Raw genomic sequence first — 6,433 nt, forward strand, 5'->3', positions numbered from 1 at the left:
TTCGTGAAAGGGCAAAGGATAGAAATTATATTAACGAGGAAGAATTAATAGACCTTGTGACCCATATTAGTTTTACATGGCACCCTTCCAGTCTTCATTAATGGACACTTAGTCAAAAAACATGTATTTATTTTTATTATTTTTATTTATTTATTTTTTTTTCCACTGGAGTGCAGTGACTATTCACAGGTACAATCACAGCTCACTGAAGCCTCCAACCCCTGGGCTCAAGGAGGCATGTGCCACCACACCTGGCCGGCTCCAACCAACATTTATATAAGGTGTCAAGTCCTACAAGTTTTAGGGCTGTCATGGTGCATAAGACACAGTCTCTCTCCTCAAAAAGTTGTCAGTCATGAGACTTAGTGACAGCAATACCTCATTTTTAAGGAAACCTTTCATTAATGGTTTGAGATCCCTGGCTTCATTGGATCTCATGTGGCTCTATATAATGGTGGACAATCTAGTTATTTCAACCATATTCATGGGTCAAGACACCTATCCCACACCTATTCTGTACAGTAAAGCATTATCTACTAGTTCTCTGTCCTTCTCTTGTAGAATACTCAATATGCCCGTAAGATCAACTTCAAATATAAGTGTTTATATAAAGTCTTCTGGGAATCAAATTAATTTCTGTCTCTCTAGGACCCCAGATCGTTCTCTGTCACTTAGATTGTAATTATTTGTTCATGTGTTTGCCTCTCTCCCTCTTAGTACTGGGTTCCTTAAAGGCAGGGACCTCATCTTGTGGATCTTCTTTTCCCATGGACTCAGCACAATGCTTGTCATATAGAAAGTTCTTTGATTGGGAGACAGGAGTGGATGGTCAATTCAGGATATTTTTCTTCTTTCAGATTAGCAATACAAAGATACTTGGTCTAAGTTGCTAAAGTTTGCATGACCTTATTTCCTCTAAATGAGCAAAAGTTCCCTGAGATGTTTTCAGTGCAGTTGGCTAACTAACTAGAGGCTCAGCATAGAACAGAAAGCACTGTTGTGGTTTTTCTGTCAAATTTGTCTGCTCCTGTGAGAAATTCTATGAAGAATCATAGCATCTGCACAAGACCAAGATAAGGGAAATCTAACATAAGTCATGTTATAGTAGTCCTATTTTTTTTTTATTATTTTATTTTTTTAGGACTTAGTGTCTCTGACCCCAGAGAAAATTGTGGTCCGTCTCAAAGGAGGCCATCAGAAAAACAATGCATAGTAAAAACAAAACACAAAATATAGAAAGCCTTCTGCAGAGGTGAGAGGTGATTTTTTTTCACACTTTTTTTTTCTCACCTGATAAGCGATAGGGCAAACTGCTAAATCTCCTTTGTTCATTTAAAGGGTATTTCACGTAATACTGATTTAAACCTATTGTTACCTCGATTTCAGTATTGAAAACAGAGTAACTCTAAAAATACTGATTTTTTAAAAATATAAGCCATATACAATAGTTCAAAAGAATAGTAATGATAGTTCAAAAGAACAGTTTTCCAAAAGTGAGAACAATGTGAAGGATAACATTGCAGTAACAACAGCTTCAATTTATGGGTGACCTACTGTATGCCTAACACCAAAATCAGTATTGGTGGGAATCATAAGGCTCAGATCAACCATGCAGAAATAGGTTATATTTTTACAGATGGAAAACTGAAGCTAAGGAGGATAAATGATTTATCAAACTTCACACTAAAAGTAGAAGAGCAAACATATAGATAGGCGCAACAACACGAATGAATTTCATATCTATGGAGTGGAGCAAAACAAAAAAAGACCAGATAAGAAAGAAGTCACAGTAAATACATTTACATAACTTAAAAAACAAGTAAAACTAATCAATACTCAATGAAGTCTGCAGACTAGTTACTTTTGTAGGGTGGAGTTTTACTAGGAGGGAGAATAAAGCAGCCTATCAGGGGTGACCAACCTGCAGCCCACAGATGGCATGTGGCTATATGAGGACTTTTTTGCTTATCTGTGGTGGTGGATATCAGGAAAATTATTTAGGGACATTTTTTATTGTGTTTGTGTATTTAATGTGTGGCCCAAGACAACTCTTTTTCCAATGTGGTGCAAAGAAGCCAAAAGGCTGGACATCTTAATATCTTGACATGGGTGGTAGCTCAACCACATATATATGTGGGAATAGTCATTCAGCTGCACAAAGATTTGTGTCCTTTCCTCTACATAGGTTATAACTCAATTAAAAATTTAAAAAGTAAAAGTAAGGGAGGAAAATGGTTACCTCTGTTTATTTCGAAAGCCCCTCTCATTCCACTAGACACTCTTTCTGCAATCAGTTTCAAGTTTTTAAGTTAAATATAGACTCTCACTGATTTTTCCAGTAGTGAGCAAGAAGTCTTCATAAGTAATTCAATAAACTATTGTATGTAAGTAAATGTAGCCAAAATTGCACATTAAAAGGAGGTTGGTTATGAAAAGATGATGTAGGAAGCTGGAACTACGTTGTAAAGACTTTTGTGAACCTTGTTAAGGGAAAGGATTGGATTTTATTTATATGGGAACCACTGAAGACATATTTATATATTGTTTATTTATTTATTTCAATTGATAAGAGTTGTATGTGTTTTTGGTATACTATATGATGTTTTGATGCATGCATTATGGAATGGCTAACTCAAGTTATTTAACACAGGCACTTCCCCACATACCATGAACTCAAGTTATTTAACACAGGCACTTCCCCACATACCATGTTTCTGTGATCAGAACACTTAAAATCTATTTTCCTAGAAATTTTCAAATATACAATATATTGGTATTAACTAAAGTCACTATGATATACAATAGATCTCTGAAATTTATCCCTCCTGTCTAAAGAAGTTTTGTATTAAATAAGTGAAAAATAAGAACAGGCCACTGTTAACCTGTGTTACAGTTTTACAGATGTTGACAGGTGCTCCTTTGGGCACACAGATGGAGGGAAGTACAGCTGGATTTCAGTCCCAAAGTCTCCCCCACCCCAGTCAAGTTTCCTCCTTCAGGACATTCACAACACAACCCATATTCATAAACAGTAGCCAGGATAAGAGCAAGAGCTTCACTAAAAAAGAAATACAAATTGCCATTAAAATCTGAGAAACTGTTTAATATTTTTAATTGCCAAACTGCAAATAAAAATATACCATTTTTTTTTACCCCTTTAAATAGACAAAAACAATGTAATTCTCATTTACTGGTAAGACGACTTGAGACTGTCGCCCTCAGACACTGTCGAGAGAACATGAACTGTTTCACTCTTTCTAGAAGTCATTTTCAAATTATGTAACAAGGACTAAAAATATTTGTCTTTTGTTCTCATAATTCCGGAAAGCTACTCTAAAGTAATAACCAGAGGTGCCAAGATTTATAAATATAATTTATTGTAATGAATGTCAAAACATCCAAATATTAAAAATAGGAGATGGCAGATTTCGTGTTTAAATGCTATGTAGGAGAACACTTAAAGGGCTGATAAAATACCAACTACATAGCATTAAGTGGAAAATGCAGAGGAGCCTGAATGATGTAAAAAGGAAGAATCACAATTTGCAGACCTTTTAAAAACCGCAGTCTACCATGCATGCATATATTATAAATAAACTGTAAGAAAATAAATAAGTGCTAATGGAAAAAAAAAAAAAAGAAGTTTTGTATTTTTTCACAAACATCTCCCGAATGCCCCCAACGCCTAGCCTCACATACTCACCATTTTGCTTTGTTTCTACGAGTCTAGCATTTATAACTGCACCTATAAGTGAGATCATGTTGTTTTCGTCTTTCTGTAACTGTCTTATTTTGTGTTGCTTAATGTCCTCCAGGTTCATCAATATTGTCACAAATAATGGAATTCCCCTCTTTAATGCAGAACAGTATTCCGTTGTATACATATAGCACATTTTCTTTATCCAGTCATCTGTTGATGGACACTTAGGTTATTCTATATCTTGGCTATGGTAAATTATGCTGCAATGAACATGGGAGTACAGATGTCTCTTCAATATGCTGATTTCATACCCTTTGAATATATACTCAGTAATAAGATTGCTGGACCATACAGTTGTTCTAATTTTAATTTTTCAGGGAGATTCCTTACTGTTTTCCATAGTGGATATGCTGATTTATATTAGTACAACAGTGTACAAGGGTTCCCTTTTCTCCACATTCTCACTAACACTTATTATCTTTTGTCTTTGTGATAACAGACATTCTAATAGATGTGAGGTAATATCTCATTGTGGTTTCAATTTGAATTTCTCTGATTAGTGAAACTGAACATTTTTCCCCCCATATAACTGTTGTCTCTTTGTGTGTCTTCTTTTGAGAAATGTTTATTCAAGTTCTTGGCCCACTTTAAAAATTCAGTTGTTTTTTTTTTGCTATCAATTTGCATTTCTTATATATTTTGGATATTAACTTTTTATCAGATACATGCTTTGCATTTATAGTTTCCTATTCTGTTATTGAGGTATTTTATTTTATTTTTATTTCAAATTAATATGAGGGTACAAAGTTTTACATTGTTCTCACTTCTAAGGTCGAGTTGAAGTTGTAGTTGAACTCTTCACCCAGAAGGTATGTTAAACACCCCTCACAGTGTGCACATTGGGTGAGATAATTGCCCTCCCTCTTTTCACCAATGGCTCTTCTCCCTCCCTTCTATCTCTTCTCCCCTCCCCCTTGCTAGACTATATTTGTGTTTTATCATTCATGCAGTCATGTAATTATTTATATATTGGTTTCATATTATTATTGAGTACACTGGATATTTCTTTTTCCATTCTTGAGATATTTTACTAAGAATAATGTACTTCAACTCCATCCAGGTAAACATAAAAGATAGAAAGTCTTCATCTTTTTTATGGATGAATAGTACTCCATGGTACATGATATACCACAGTTTGCTAATCCATTCATGGGTTCATGGGTACAGAGATATTTTATATAAGAAATTTTATGATCATATTTGTTGTTATGGGTGAAATGGATTAGAGAGAATGGGTGGGAAGAGTAAATGCCTAGGAGCAAAGAGCCAGTCAGAAGGCTGTTATAATATTCTCTGCAAAAGTGGGGTGATCTTTGACTAACAGTTGTGACAATGTTGTTGGTAGATGAAATAAAAATATGTTAAGGAAAGAAAACTGAGTGAATGTTCAGATCAATTGGATGTGGAGAATGAGGGACAGACTGTTGCTGACTGAAGTGGATAGGTGGACTGATTCAGATGGATGCAGGCTCTATTCAACCACCAGGGAAACAGGGAAAAAGTATATTGCTAAAAGTAGGCAGGTTGTGAGGGCTCCAGCTAAGTGATTTGGGATTTGGGGAATGATTTTTCATCCTTGCAAAAATGTCGAGTGTTGTCATTGGTTGAACTGTGTCTCCCCAAATTCATACGTTGAAGTCTTAACCTTCAGTATATCAGAACATGACTGTATTTGGAAATAGGGTCTTTAAAGAGATAGTTTAGTCAAAGTAATGTCATTAAGGTGTGGACCTAATCCAATATGGCTGGTGACCTTACAAGAAGACAGTAGGACACACAGGCACACAGAGGAAAGACCACATGAAGATAACAGCAGAAGAGGGCCATCTGCAAGCCGAGAAGAGAGGCCTTGGAAGAAAGCAATTCTGTTGACACCTTGATCTCAGACTTCTCGCCTTCAACTGTGAGAAAATAATTTCTGTTGTTTAATCTTCGTAGGCTGCTATAATTCTTTTTTGTGGCAGCCATAGCAAATAATACAAGTGTCACTAATACAAATGTCAACCTGGACCTAACTCCATTCAAATCAGAGAGCACACAGGCCATGACTTGACGCTAAGTCAAACAGCTCAGAAAGCAGGCAGGCCACTAAGGACCTTTGGTTAGTGACGGTTTAGCCAAGAACTAGTTCTAAACTCTTATCTACTCACAGGGATGGGGCCACTAATACTATTTTAAATTTCATTTTTATTAGCTCAAAGATAGAGTAGAACAGAGATATAGATGGAAAGTCTTTAATTCTGATGGTGGGCAGAGTCAGGAGCCAGCACAAGCTGACTGACCATCTCAATTTAAAAAATAACTAATTCTATGTTAACATATAGCAAAAAGGAATGCTAGATCTAGTCAGAATAGACTTGATAAACAATTGAGATTATTCATTTCTACTTGCACATTCCTTGGATACTAGCTTAAGAAAAAATATATAGACACACATCTGTGTATATGTGTGTATTTTAAATGTCTTATCTACGTACTAAATACCTTCACATGTCCTACGTTGGTTCAACTGCTGTTATTGATCCCTGGGCTACTGCACCTTCTTCCTATTTGGTCTTTCTGAGTCAGTACTCCCCTTCTGTCATCTTCCAATAATGAGGATCATTTTAGGCATGAATAGGCACTTTGCCATGATTTTCTCATTTGTCTGTATACATGTACCAAGAAAAGGGA

The sequence above is a fragment of the Nycticebus coucang genome, chromosome 8 (genome assembly GCF_027406575.1).
Source record: "Nycticebus coucang isolate mNycCou1 chromosome 8, mNycCou1.pri, whole genome shotgun sequence".
Taxonomy (NCBI): domain Eukaryota; kingdom Metazoa; phylum Chordata; class Mammalia; order Primates; family Lorisidae; genus Nycticebus; species Nycticebus coucang.